The sequence below is a fragment of the Protopterus annectens genome, chromosome 6.part0 (genome assembly GCF_019279795.1).
Source record: "Protopterus annectens isolate FY-2018-M chromosome 6.part0, PAN1.0, whole genome shotgun sequence".
Classification (NCBI taxonomy): domain Eukaryota; kingdom Metazoa; phylum Chordata; order Ceratodontiformes; family Protopteridae; genus Protopterus; species Protopterus annectens.
Window position 1 is genome coordinate 1,952,291,223 of NC_056737.1, and position 15,098 is coordinate 1,952,306,320.

General features: G+C 41.9%; 1 protein-coding gene across 1 annotated transcript in view; it reads left to right on the top strand.

Annotated features, from left to right (window-relative positions):
- CERKL (ceramide kinase like) overlaps positions 1 to 15,098 on the top strand; it is a 1,924,967-nt gene that overhangs the window by 1,877,208 nt on the left and 32,661 nt on the right. The window lies entirely within an intron of this gene.

Sequence of the window (15,098 nt, forward strand, 5' to 3'; positions counted from 1 at the left end):
CCAAGACATGTGAACTGGCTCAAGAATGCATTGCAGCAAGATTTTGACATATGTATGGGAGCATACACTTGTCAGCAATCTGGCATTGTTGACTCCCACCTAGGAGATATGCACACCAGAGCACAATGGGTGGAGAGTTGCACAATTTATGAAATAACACTCCATCAGGGTCTAAATGATGTCTATTATTAATCCAGCACCATTTGTCATAAACAGCATAGGCATTTGAGGAAAAAAGTGTGCTGGACAGCTGAGCCCCACCAGGATAATATGTACTACAGTATCTGATACAAAAATATGGGAAAGAAATAAGTCACAAAAACTGGGGATGAGAGATCTGATGGCCAGTTCAGTGAGGCAGACAAAAACTTAGAGAAAATAGTTTTACCTTATATTGTGTCATTTCTTTCTAAAACATTGTGTCATATTGAACTAAAACCATGCCTGTTACCTAGTAGTCCATTAATTAAGTAGTTAATTGATTTAATTAATCAAGCAATCATTCTAATAATGTAGAATGTTCCTTTAGTCCTAGATGTGTTAGTGCCTGCAACTTAAAAATCCTTTCAGTATCTCTGACTGAGTTGCTTTATAGGACATTGTCTCAATCAGTTATTGATACATGCTGATTAAAATTAAAATTATGCTAACGGTTCCACAACAGTGTTCAGATAAAACATTTGTAGATATCCTAGACAAATATTAAGAGACCCGGAATTTTGTAAACCTAGATAAAGTACCATTGTGTAAAATCTTACCATAACAGTAAATGTCCTTCTCTTCACTGTTGCAGTATTCCTTACATAAGGGATCTACAGCCAAAGTTAGCCAGACTTCCAGCCAGTATACCAAAGTGTTTAGAATGTATAGACAGTGTACGCCACACGAGGAACAGAATATTCCTATGGGCCAGAAGGAACATGTACATCCAGAATAAGGAAAGAAAGAAGAATCCCTGGCTAGGAAGGCAAGAGAAAGAGGGAAGAACAGAAGGGGAAGAAGGGAGGGAGTGAACACTGCAACAGTGAAGAGAACATCTGCTGCTATGAGAAGACTCTACAGAACTGTACTATGTCCTTCCATATCATTGTTGCAGTATTCCTTACATAAGGGAGAGTACAAAAGCTCAAGAGGAAATCTGGGAAGAGAAAGGCACTGAAGGGCCCTTAAGAAACCCATGCAGGATAGCCCGGGCAAAACCACGTCTTGCTCTGGAAAAAGCATGCAAGTTGTAATGTTTAGTGACGGTATGAATGGAAGTGCAACTAGTAGTCTGAAAGATGGAACTGGTATCCAGTCCTTTGAAAGGGCACCAGAAGAAGCAACAGCTCTGGAAGACTGAGCCTTCACAATAGAGGAAAGACATTTACCGTGAAAGGAATTAGAAAAAGAAATGGCCTTAGAAATCCAGGAAGAGACAGTTTATTTAGAAACTGCCAAATCTAAAGACCTGGAATGAAAGGAAACAAAAAGTTGTTCAGATTTCAGAATGGCTTTAGTCTTATCCAAATAATGTCTGAACTGCCTATGCACATCTAGGGTATGAAGAACCTTCTCAGTAGCAGCCTACAGAGAAGAAAAAGGAGGACAAATTAATAGGCTGATTGAAGCAATTCTTTGACCACCTTAGGCATAAAGGAAGGATTAGTATGAAGAGGCACCCTGTTCCTGTGAGAAACTAAAAAAGGAGGAGCAGCCACAAGAGCCTGCAGCTCAAAGAGACTCTCTTAGCTGAAGTCGGGGCCACAAGAAGAACAGTTTTCCAAGTACAATGTTGCAAGGAATCTGAAGCAGCAGGCTGAAAAGGAGCCTGAATCAAATTTTCAAGAACAAAATTGAAATCCCAAGAAGGCAGAATAGGCTTCCTGGGAGGCTTGTTATGAAGGATGCCTTTATAAAATTATTTGACTTCAAACCTAGAGGCAAGAGGAGGAGTCTAGGACAGACAAGCATAGGTGAGAGGTGAGCTTTAAGTGAAAAATATGCAAACCCAGCATGGAGCAATTCACACAAATATGAAAGAACCAGAGGGATCCCCAATGAAAAGGGATCCTGGTTACAAGACAGGCACCAAACAGAAAATCTCTTCCATTTGGACAAATATTATTTCCTGGTCCTGGGTTTCCTGGCTTCCTGCAGCACTCTAAGCACATCCTCAGGAAAGATGTGTGTAAAAGGGATCAAAACCCTATCACTCACATCATCAGCTGAAGAATGGAGAAATGAATGGATAACAGACACTTTGTCTTGTGTGAGAAGGTCTACCCAATGATGTAACTTGTGGTAACTACCCCCTGGCTGAGTGAAAAAGAAAGGGAAACCAATGCTGTCTGGACCAAAAGGAGTCACCAGCAAGATTTTGGGGGAGATTTGCTTGATCTTGTGCAGGACCCCCGGAATCAGTGGAAGCAGATGGAAAGCATAGAGAAAGATCTCCTTCAAAGGAAAATATAAGGCCTCCTCCTTCCAAGCCAGAGGATGTGAGACTCTGGAACAGAAGAGAGGAAGTTGTCTGTTCAGAGTGAAGGCAAAAAGATGTACCTGAGGAATACCTCACTGATGGACAATGTCCAGAAACATACCTCTGTCAAGCATCCATTCAAGAGCCTATGTGCTGGACCTGCTCAGAGAGTCTTCCACTATATTCTGCTCTGAAGGAATGTAGACCATCTGAAGAATCACTTGATACTGGACAGCTAGATCCCAGACCTAAAAAGTGAGCCTGCAAAGAATGTAGAACCATGTTCTCCCTTTCCTATTTGCATACCACATCACTGGTTCCTGCAACCAAGGAAAATACAATCCTGAGAAGGAGCCAGTACTGATTTTTTAAAGTTTCTGGTGAACCCCAAGTTTTGCAAAAGGCAAGCAGTAAACTGGAGGTCCTGAAACAGAACCTCAGGGGATGAAGCCTGAGTGAGCAAATTGTCTGGCTAAGGAAAGATCTGAACCCCTCTCATTCTGCAAAAGTCAATGACAGCAGAAAGACATTTGGTGAATACACTTAGTGCAGTAGAGAGGCCAAAGGGTGAAGCATTGAACTAAAATGCAAGAAACGAAACAGAGAAATGCAAAAACTTCCTGAAAAAGGGAAGGGAAGGATGTGGATGTGGAGGTAAGCATCCTTGAGGTCCAGAGATACCAGGAAATCCTAGGGAAGAAGAAGAGGGAATGTGGTTTGAAGGGACAACATCTGAAAAGAGGGGATCTTTAGAAAGGTGTTGAGCTGAGAAAGATCCAGAATACATATCCAGGTGCCTTCATTTCTGGTAACCAGGAACATCCTAGAATAAAAACACTTCCCTTCCTGAATATGGGGCACAACTTGAATGATGCCCTGACCAGAAGAGCCTAAAGCACTTCTGGAAAGAACAGAAGTTGCTCCTGAGGAGCTTGTGGGATGCCCAAAAAGGGAGGAAGGAATTTCCGCACCATGAAATACCCCAAAAAATGATGGACAGAACCCAAAAGTCTTGTGCAATCCTTAACCAGTTGGGAAGAGACAGGGAAAGATGAAGGGACAAGGGAACTTGTTCATAGGTTCATACTAGGCTATCTGCCCGAGGGCATTTACAAGCCTAGCCCATAGTTTTGTGGCTTTAGTTTGGAGAAACTATGCCCATTATTTTGCTGTGCCTCTGTCGAGCAGTGACACTGAGATAACCCCTAGGGTGTATCTGCGATCTCCCATCCATTGGTCAAGATTCCTCTTGAACAAGGCCAGCGAGGTGCTCTGCCTCACATATACCGGGATTTTGTTCCACAGCATAGGGAGTCTTTGGGTGATGAATCTATCCCTCCAGCACGTCCTATTAATAACCGTGTCGAGGTTTAAGTCTCCCGCCCTTGTGGCTCTGAGGGATCTAGATTTTTTGAGATGAAGCATGTTCATCAAATCTGGGTTTGACATGGCCTTGTATGTCAGGCACAGGTCACCTCTGAGCAAGCGGTAAGCAACTGAATATAGCTGGAGTTCTTTCAGTCGGGCAGCATAAGACAGATTTTTGAGACCCTTTATCCTTTTGGTGAGGAACTTTTGTGGCCTCTCCAGCTGCTGCAAGTGTCGGGTCAGATACATTCCGAATGGGGCATTGTACTCAATCATTGGTCTGATGAGTGATGAGTATAGGGAGACTATGACCTCCCTTGATCTAGATGTGAATCCCTTCATGATAAGGTGGGCAATGTAGAAGGTCTTCCTAACTACTTTAGCAATATGAGTGTCGAATGAAAGGCTACTGTCAACCTGGGTCCCCAGGTCCCTGATAACTTCTTCTGTGATCAGTGGATTGCCACCTATATGGTAGCTAGGGGTAACCTTGTTTTTCCCGAAGGGTATGACTATGCATTTCTTGGCATTTAACTTTAGGCCATGGCTCTGGCACCAGTTATCCGTTTCTGTGAGACCCTTCTGAAGGATATCTGTCTCAGATGTGTTTTTGACTACGGCGCCCAGTTTGCAGTCATCTGCAAACTTTGTCAGCCATAACCCTCCTGTGTTTGCTTGTACTTCAGAAAAGTAGATGCCAAACAAGAGTGGGCCCAGGACTGAGCCCTGTGGGACACCACTTGTGACAGGCTTTGAGTCTGACATGGTGCCAGCAACTCTGACCCTGTGGGTTCTGTCACTCAGCCAGTTTGCAACCCATCTTGTAATGTATGGGTTTACATTTAAGTTGATGAGTTTTTCAATGATACCTGAGTGGGGTATTGTATCGAAAGCCTTCGCCAGGTCTAGGTAGGCTGTATGGACTGCCTTTCCCTCGTCAATGGCCTTGTTGACTGTTTCGAAAAAGTCAACCAAGTTTAAAAGGCATGATTTGCCTTTGACAAAGCCAAACTGGGTTGGATCCAAAGTCTGCAAATTCCCTATGTCTTTATTTATGAGATCCATTATGATCCTCTCCATGGCTTTGCAGATAAGGCTTGTCAAGCTAATGGGATGGTAATTTCCAGGGTCGGTGGAGGCACCGCCTTTGTGAAGTGGGACCACAGTCGCTGTGCGCCACTCCCTGGGTACGTATCCGGAGGTGAGACTAAGATTAAACAGCTGTCCTAACTGTGGGTTTAATTCCTCATTGAGTTCGTGGAGCACACAGCCTGGGACACCATCAGGTCCCATGGATGCTGTGTTCTTTGCCTTGGTGAGAGCAGTTCTCACCTGGGCGTTAGAGATGTTTGGGGGGCTACAATCATTTGGTATAGATATCTCTCCTTTTGGGGGGGAGGGGGAGGAGAAGTTTGTACTGAACCTGTCAGCCAGTATGTTGGCAATGTCTGTAGGATCAGTAATCTTCACATCATTTTGGACTAATTCTGAGCATATCTGGGAGTTTCCTCCTAGGTTTCTGACATAGCTAAAGAATGCCTTATGGTTGTCTTTAGAGTCCTTAGCTATTTTTCTCTCAAAATTAGCTTTGGATGATTTTATGAGAGCTCTTAGCTTTTTACTTATAGTGATCAGCGGTGTCTTACCTTTTAAGGATTTTGCTCTATCTTGTAGTAGCTTTCTCCTTTTGTTGTAGAGTTTGTTTATGGCTGGGGTCCACCAGACTGGACGCTTGCCTTTGGTACAAAGAGTCTTTGTTTTGCTTGGGATTGCCTGATCCATGCAGCCCTGCAGGTGCTGGTAGAAGGCATTTGTAAGTGATTCAGTGGTTTGAGTAATGTTTACCGCCGGCTCGGGGGCCTTAAAGGAGACCACACTAGTCTTAAGAAGTGTGATGTCGGCTTTCGAGAAGTTCTTTACTGTGGTCTTTTTTATTTCGGGTGGGGGCGGGATAAGGACCTCCAGCGAGATTAGTTTGTGATCTTATCTCACCAGTGAGGGGTATACTTCTGGTATTGAACATTGTGCTCCCATGTTCGTGATGATGAGAACAAGTATGTTTTCTCCTCTTGTGGGGATGGTGACTAGTTGTTCCATGGCATTTGAGTTTATGAATTCCAGGAACTTTTGGGCTAGAGTGTTTGGGCTTGAGTAGTGTTCCCAGTCTGTATTAGGGTAGTTGAAGTCACCTAGTATGATGGTGTTCGGAGATACATTTATCCCCTCCAGTGTTTTCAGGAATGCCATGTGAGGTTCCTGAGTTTGCGAGGGTGGCCTGTAACATGCTGCAAATTGCAAAGCAGTCTTGCCTATGGTTAATTGCACCTGGATGGTTTCCGATGCATCATGCGTTGCCACCAATCTTGAGGTGTGGGTGTCCTTGATGAATATGGATACCCCCCCACCTTTCTTGGTATTGTCCGGATTTTGGGGCCGGAACGCATGATATGAGGTAAAACCTGATAGTGCTGGGGTGCTCTCAGGAGCCTTGAACCAGGTTTCTGTCACAGCACAGACATCGATGTTCTCCATACTGAGAAGGGCCTCGAGTGCGTGCATCTTGAGGTTAAGACTTCTGGCATTGAGCAGCATTACCCTTAGTTTTTTTTCTTTTTTGTGTTCTAGGGTGGTAGGTTTAGAATTTGAGCCTTGCCTATAAAGGCACTATGGGGGTGGCAAGAGCCTTTGCCAAAATCCGGAATCCCAGGGGTGACAGGTGCAAGCCGTCCCTTGCGAAGCAGCGTGGCTTGTCCAGCATGTCATCTCAGGCAGACAGACATTGGATCCCCTTTGAATGACACCAGAGTTTAAGCCAATTGTTAAAGCTGATCATCTTATCTCTGTATTGTGGCATCATTCTTGGTGAAGGTAGGATACTGCTCAAGGTCAGGGTCATACCTGCTTGGGCTACATAATCAGAGAGCTCCTCTATGTCTCTTTTCATGTAAGGAGGTATGTCTCAGGTCGTTTACACCAGCATGGACAATGATTGAGTCGTACTTGTACCTGCTGTTGAGAGACCTGAGTGCTTGCGTTATGTGGCGGATTCTAGCACCCGACAGGCAGCTTACTGTGACCTTTTCCTTACTCAGTCTGGTGAGCGGGACGTCAGTGTGTCTGACTATGGAGTCACCAATGACTAGTGTGTCTGGCATTGTGTTTGGCCTTAAGGGCTGTGACTGCTTGACACTCTGACTGTGTGGTCTATGTGTTGCAGTTGTTGTGTTCTAAGGTGGTAGATTTTTGATCAGAGCCTCCGAGTATGTCTTTGTGTGTTTATGTGTATAATTTGAGGTTGTGATGGTATTATGTGAGACTGGGTCTATAGTGTGTGTGGTTACCTTCTCCTCCTGTCTGGTCTTGCCAGTCCTATGTTGAGAGAGCTCAGCCTCCAGTTTGGCCGTATAGTTGCATCTCTCGCATGTATTTGTGTTTTGTGGGAGGAGGAGAGGGTTGCCTGTGTACATAAGGCAATTGTAACATTGCCTCAATATTCCCAGGTTCACCAGCAGAGCAGGAGAGGACATTAGCAACTGATCCCTCGACATGCTAGAAGGAATAGACAGAAAAACTTAAAAAAGGTTTTGGGGGATGTGGGTGACCGAGAAATGGGGTTTGCTTTTTTGGGGTACTATCTATAACAAGAGTGCTGTATCAAGGTGATAAGTACTGTAGGAGCAAGTGCTGGGCTATACAGATAGAGAATAGTCTACTTGGGAGTCAAGTAGAGATAATTTATAGTTATAGGATACACTAAATAGAACAGTAGTATACTTTGAGGAAGGTAGTTTTAAGGGAAAATTTGAAGAGTGGACTTTAGGTAGCCCGAATAGTTTAAACCTGATTAACCGCCGCTGGTCTTGTGTGCTCCTGTGGCAACTCTGCGCTAAATCGCGCTAAAGCGTGCTTTATAGCAGGGGGCTGGAAAAGACAGGAAATGACCCAAAATGGCCAATAAACTACAAGTTACTGGTTTAAACCACTCCTCTGAGGACAAACAGGCAGCTCAGTACTCCCCACCCTCACTGGTGAGTAAAGAAACTTCCCCTTGACCAAACAAGGAAAATGGAGAAACACAGGAACCAAGACAAAGCCCAGGGATCAGCAAAATCTGATCACTGGAACAAACTATTAGGAAAGTATGGAAAACAAGAGTATTTTTTTTTTTTCAAGTTTTTTTTTCAAATAGGCAGAAAATACAATAAATGCTGTGTTTTTCGACTAATTGCTATCAAAAGCTAGTACACTTGAGTGTATTAGCCTGTTGTTTAACTTTTAAGCAAAACTTAAACAAGCAAGTGCAACAAACAATTCAAGCTATTAAAAACAGTAAAAACAGGTAATAACAGAATAAAACAGGCAGAAATAGTAGTCGAAAGGCTTAAAAAGTCGAAAATGCAGAAAAAATACTTAGAATCTGGAAAGTTTGTCTTTTCTGGTCTCTGCAGCTCTAGGAACTCTGCTGGACACCACGAGGAGCTGTGCTGAGTTCTCTATAGCCAGAAAAGCCCGCCAAAGCGTGCTTTATAGCAGGGGCTGGAAAAGACAGGAAATGACCCAAAATGGCCAATAAACTAGAAGTTACTGCCTTAAACCACTCCTCTGAGGACAAACAGGCAGCTCAGTACTCCCCACCCTCACTGGTGAGTAAAGAAACTTCCCCCTGACCAAACAAAGAAAATGGAGAAACACAGGAACCAAGACAAAGCCCAGGGATCAGCAAAATCTGATCACTGGAACAAACTATTAGGAAAGTATGGAAAACAAGAGTATTTTTTTTGTTTTTTTCAAGTTTTTTTCAAATAGGCAGAAAATACAATAAATGCTGTGTTTTTCGACTAATTGCTATCAAAAGCTAGTACACTTGAGTGTATTAGCCTGTTGTTTAACTTTTAAGCAAAACTTAAACAAGCAAGTGCAACAAACAATTCAAGCTATTAAAAACAGTGAAAACAGGTAATAACAGAATAAAACAGGCAGAAATAGTAGTCGAAAGGTTTAAAAAGTTGAAAATGCAGAAAAAAATACTTAGAATCTGGAAAGTTTGTCTTTTCTGGTCTCTGCTGCTCTAGGAACTCTGCTGGACACCACGAGGAGCTGTGCTGAGTTCTCTATAGAGAGAAAGGGGATGCTTTCTCTCTGTCTGAGAGAAAGGGGATGCAAACTGTCAGATCAAACCTGGTTTGTCCAGAAAATGAGTCTTCTGAGAAGTAGGAGTCTGTGTAAACTTAGCTGTAGGTACCTAGAACTGTTTTCACCTTTGGGTGGAAGGTGAGACTGTCTGTGAACAAAAGCAGATCTGGAGGGATAATTACTCTGAAATTTAGGGATAGGAGAAACAAAAATATGTTTCAGTTCCTGCAAGGTCTTGCCCTTGCCCTGGAGAGACTTATCTCATTCCTTCCAGTACAGCTCTTTTGAGTGTGTACCATAAACTCACAATAGGTATGACTTGAGCCTTTAAAAATATGAAGTTATCTCCTTACAGTTCTAACAAATCTCATTGACAGAGGTCAGATAGTGATGCAATTGTGTTTGTCTTCATGTAAGCTTCGAGATAAAATATTTGCATACTTTGTACATAGCATGGTTTTAGAATTAATAATGCAAATATGAACAACCAGTATTTGATACCTAGAAGTGCAGTAGGAGTTACTACAGAAACGTCTGGAGACGCACTTGGCTGTAATGAGTTAAAAAGTTCAACAGCGGAGTCAAAACGTTTTTTTTTTTTCTGTTATCAGGAGGTGCACCCAGCAATTTAGCTTTAATGTCATCAGGTAAAGGCTGAAAAGGAAGTCAAAGGAAATGCCTCAGAACAGAACCAATGCAGCAGCCCTAGAAGAAGCATCAGATGAATTATAACTGCATTTATTTATTTTTTATTTATTTATTTATTTACACTTGTTGACCGGGAATGTCCGACTGGACGCAGGATCATTTTCAGTGGAGGCCCGGGGAGAAAAGCTCCACAAATTGAAATATTACAGACATAGTTACAGATGAAGAATCCTAGCAATTAAAATATTACAAACATAGTTACAGATGAAGAACATAGTACATTCAGTAGATAACTAGCATCTGTTCTATCCACAAAGTCATAGCAGATATTAACAATTGTTACAATAAGAAGTTACTGCCATATAATAAGTAGATAGGCATGGAAGTATCAGAGCTTGCTGTAATCAAAGTTAGTTTGTGGGGAGGAAGGGAGGTAGAGGGTAGATGGAGTGAGAGAAGTTAGAGAGGAGCGTTACAAGGGCATAGCCAGCATGTTTTTAGATGTGCTTTAAGTAAAGCTTTGAAGTGGGTGCATGATGGTAGAGAGGTTATTGTGGGGGGGGGGGGGGTGTTCCATAATTTGGCTATAGTGCTGGAGAATAGTGCTTCTCCAGCAGTGTTATTGGCTCTAGTAATCTGTAATTGATTTTTGTTGCTGGATCGTAGTGGTCTGGTGGTGAGACAGGGATGGAGTAGATACTGGAAGGATGGGACCTTTAGTGATGGTTAACCAGTTTGTGGGTGAGTGTGAGATGATACCATAGAAAGAGGTGAGGGAGTTCTAGCCAGCCTAGTTCAGTAAATGAGAGACAGTGGTGACTATGGTAGGATGCCCCTGTGGCAAATTTGGCGATTTTGTTGTAGCAGGTCTCGAGTTTATTTAGATTGCATTGCCTTAGGTTGGTATATATTGGAGAGGCATAAAGTACGGTGGAGATAAGGTGTGAATTTGTAACTGAAATCCTAGCTGCTTTGGTGAGGAGTTGCTTATTTCTGTATAAGGCTCCTACTTTTTGGTGGACTTTGTTTATGGTCATGGATATGTGAATGTCAAATTTCAGATTGCTGTCTATTTCGACTCCTAGCAATTTGGTGTGATCTGTTGGGTGGATAGTGGTGTTGTCTTTTGCTGTGATTTTAAAGTCAGAGTTATTTTGAGTATGTTTGGTGGGTTTGAAGATGAGGAGTTTAGTTTTGTTTGGGTTGAGTATTAACTGGGCATCAGATAGCCAAGTTTCAACAGAGGAAAAGGCATCCTGTGTGACCTTTTCTAGTTTAGATAGGGACTGGGCTGAGCAGATTATGGTTGAGTCATCTGCATATTGTATGAGTGTGCCAAGTTTGGTGGCAGAGGCTAGATTATTTGTGAAAATAGAGAAGAGTAGGGGTCCAAGGATGGATCCTTGGGGAACACCAATCGAGACAGGTAGTTGGGTAGATATGTCATTTTGCCATACAACAGATTGCTGGCAGTTAGACAGGTAACTTTAAAACCAGTTGGTGACTGATTGGGAAAAGGATAGGTAGAGAGACGAATTGTTTGTGTGGGACCATGTCAAATGCTTTAGATAGGTCTAAGAAAGTAGCAGAGGAGAGATGGCCATTGTTGTTATGGTGAAGGATAGTGTTAGTAAAAGAGAGTAAGGCAGAGGTGGTGCTATGGTTTGGTCAGAAACCATGCTGAGTATTAGAAAGGAGGTTGTTAGTAAGGAGGTAGTCTGAGATTTGAGAGTGAATGCATCTCTCTAGTATTTTGGAGAGTGGAGATAGAATCGCTATGGGGCGGTAGTTGGTTAGTTCTGTGAAGGGGCCGCCTTTGTGAAGGGGAATGATGTGTGATATTTTCCATAGTGTAGGGATGTAGCATTCTGACAGAGATCGGTTAATCAAGATGGATACTGGGTAGGCTAGGGCGTCAGCTGCAATTTATAGGAATTCACTTAGGAGGTTGTCTACTGCTAATTTTGTGGGTTTAAGTTTAGTTAAGAGTTTTCTTATGTTGGAGGTAGGAATGGGAGAAAATGAGAAGAGTGTGGGGAGATTACTGGGTGAAGGTGTGGGGTGTAGGGGAGGGGGTTGTGTTGTCTACCTAGTGATAGTACAGTTTGTGTGAAGTGTGTGTTGAATGAGGTAGCAATATTTTCTGAGGAGTCAGGAATGTTAGGTGTAGGGGTATTGATTTTACCTGGGTGGAGGATGGAGTTTATGGAGGTCCAGAATTGTTTGGGGTTGTGTTGGGAGGAGTTGAGGGCAGACTGGTAGTATTGGATTTTGTCCTCCTTTATTAGCTTTTTGACTCTATTGCGTAGTTCTAGGAATTTCTGTCTAGCTGAGCGGGTTTTGGTTTTGCGCCAGTGTTCCCAGGCTTTATCTCGGTTTTTCTTTTAATTTAATGGAATGTTAAGCCACTTGAGAGGTAGAACCCAACAAAGAAAGAGCCAAAACCTTCTATTCAGAATAAGGAAAGTCAGAAATGATCTGAGAAGCTTGAGAAAGAAGGGATAAAGCATATCTAGTCACATGGGTCTGGATATTGAAGGCATTGGGAGACTCCATCTAGTCTAGTTCATAATACGTCTTCTGAATATTAGAAACCAGAGAGTAGTCCCACTTGAAACATTCCATCATACATGAAATAGTGTCCCCAAAAGAGACTTCTTCTAAAAAAGAGTCTAGACTAATAGAATCCTCTTCTTCATACCCATAGTCCAAAGGAGATGGGATCTGAGAAGTGTATGCTAAGTACTCTTTCCCCAGAATCCAGATTCTCAGTAGAGGACTCTTGCTGCCTTGGCCTCTTAAGAGGAGTAGATAACCAGGAAGGAGCAAGTACAGAGACACCTTGAGGAAGCTTTAAAGCCATTAAAGCATTAAACAACCCCTGACTAATAACCTGCTATTCATGTTGGGGATCTTTATCACCAGGGGAAATATGTTTGTCTTTTTGATTTTATTTTGAGGGTTATCTGCATAAAAAACCCAGTGAGGGCTGGAAGCATGCTAACACTCTACCAACCCAGTAGGAAACTTCTCCCAGACTAGAATCAGTTGAATCCTTCTCAATTCATCAGATATAATCAGACAGGGTTCCCACTCAATGTCTGGAGCAGTCATTTGTAAAGACTCCAAGGATGTGCGAGAAGTAAGACTCATGCTGGCCTCCAACAGGGTCATGGCACAGGAATACAAAGCAACAACTGGACGATCCTCCAGCCTTTCACCAGCCTTGAAAGAGACACCCAGGGAGGCTGGACAGCAGCCAAATCTGACCTGAGTTTTTTCACTTTTTTCTTGGTAGGCAGCTGACTGTCAGGATGGTAAGACTCTGCCAAATCATCTTGTATCAATATCTTTAGAGGTTGGTTTTCTAGGTAAATAGACAAGGAGGAGAGATGAGTATTTGTAGGGTCTTAGGGATAAATGCTTAGCAGATAAAATACTGTGTATGATCATGAGAAGCATACAAACAAAAGAGACACACTGTTCATGATGGTCTTTATGGGTAGTCTGCCTTCCATGCTGACATTTTTCCTTTCAAGATGACATGTAAACTCACAACAACAAAAAGAAAAGAAAAGAAAATATGAGAAAAAACCCAACAAGGCACTTATCTGAAAAATGCCACCACGTAAGCAAAGCATGACTGATGGTCAATGACAGCATTCATACTGGCAGCAAAGACATGCTGATGTGTGTGCATTTATATATCACCTTTATGCCCTATAGCTAATGTGGGGAGTTTACGTATAACCTACAACACCTGTAAATACTAAAGGCTTTGGTGTACTGGCTGCATGTTGGGCTATCCTTTGCAGGAGATACCTTACTTAAGGAACACTGCAACAGTGATATTGAAGGTCATCTTCCCTGTATAGACAGCCTTATAATACATATCGCCTTAAAATATTTTAACCATCCACTGCAAGAATACTAAAAGAGCTAAATTACTTTTCTTGTAAAATGCTTTTAAAGTTTAGACAATTAGTTTAGAGCTTAGTTTATTAAATGTTGAAGGGTGGGTTCAGGTTTGTAATGAGCAGACCCAAGCAAGTCTGAAAATGCTATGTACTTAAATATTAATTATAGCATATTGCTTTTATGTAGACTCAGGCTAAGTGCAGGTGACAGTCAAGGAATATGTTTATTTTATTGCAAATGATTAGTAAAACAAGAGAAAGGTATCATCAACTCAGCCTAGGAAATGTGTGTGTGTGTGTGTGTGTGTGTGTGTGTGTGTGTGTGTGTGTGTGTGTGTGTGTGTGTGTGTGTGTGTGTGTGTGTGTGTGTGTATACTAGTACAAATATTAGTTATATCAAATGTTTGTAAATACATATGTTACAGTACTGTATATGCTTTTGGGGATTATGTACAGTATATGGTTTAGGGAATGCCCAAAGTACTTTCTTAATATCCAAGGAGTACCAAAAAATGAAGATCAAAATTCTTCCTCCATAAGACCTGACAATATACAAAGTTGCTTATTTAATAGTGTTAAACATGCCCTTGCAGACAGACTCTATAAACTAGTTAACCTAAGTTTAGCTACTGGTTTTGCTTTTGATGGGTAGCATACTGCACTGGTGATGTCCATCCTTAATGGAGGCCTTGCAACCAAACACAGGTAATTAAAAACCTATCAGCCTAACAAGCCTCATGTGAAGGCATGGGACTTAATATAACTGACCTGCTGTGTGAAACTTGCAATTGTCTCTTAATAAAGATACAATAAAACATAAAATGTAGAGTAAAAAACAAGCTGTGTATTCTATATTAAATGTAATGATATTTTCTTAAAATATGTTGAAACTGTGTGAAACTGTAGTTGTTATTTTGCAGTTGCAAATCTTGCAACATGTAAAATGTTTAGAAAGTACAAGCCATGCAACAGTCTGTAGTTCTTTTTTATAGCAGAGATGCAGCAAACCTTGAAAACTGTAAATGTTCCTTCCACTCCTAATTAAAACTATGTACAGGTAACCATGAATGGACTAGAGCATATCCCAGAGTGTGAGACTGTGCAGACAGGAAGCTTACATTCAAAATTAACACCAGACAATACATATAGAACTTGGAATTAAAAGTTCAGAGAACAGCTGCTATGCTTTTCTCTGAAGTGTAAGTCGGGAATTCATTGTGTAACAGTTTCACTCATTTGTTGAATACTCTTCCAAATCAGAGATGGACAGAGTGTGGTAAATCTTCTGATTAGTGGAGTGGTTAATAGTAGGACAAAGTACTGTAGACAGTGTTTTTAAATGTTGTTTGTTTAAATTATTTGTTATATTTCCCATGTGTAAATACCTGTTAGTCTGTGTTTGCTGTCTATTTAATCTTGTAAAGTGTATTGCCTAGCTTTTTTATTTCAGGTAAAGAGTTTTATTATTTTGTTCCAACAACTTGTGCCTGGCAGTGGCGGCTGGTGACTTCAAATCAAAGGGGGGGCTGCAGGAGACAGCTGAATAGGTGGGGCCAATGGGAAGGGGGTGT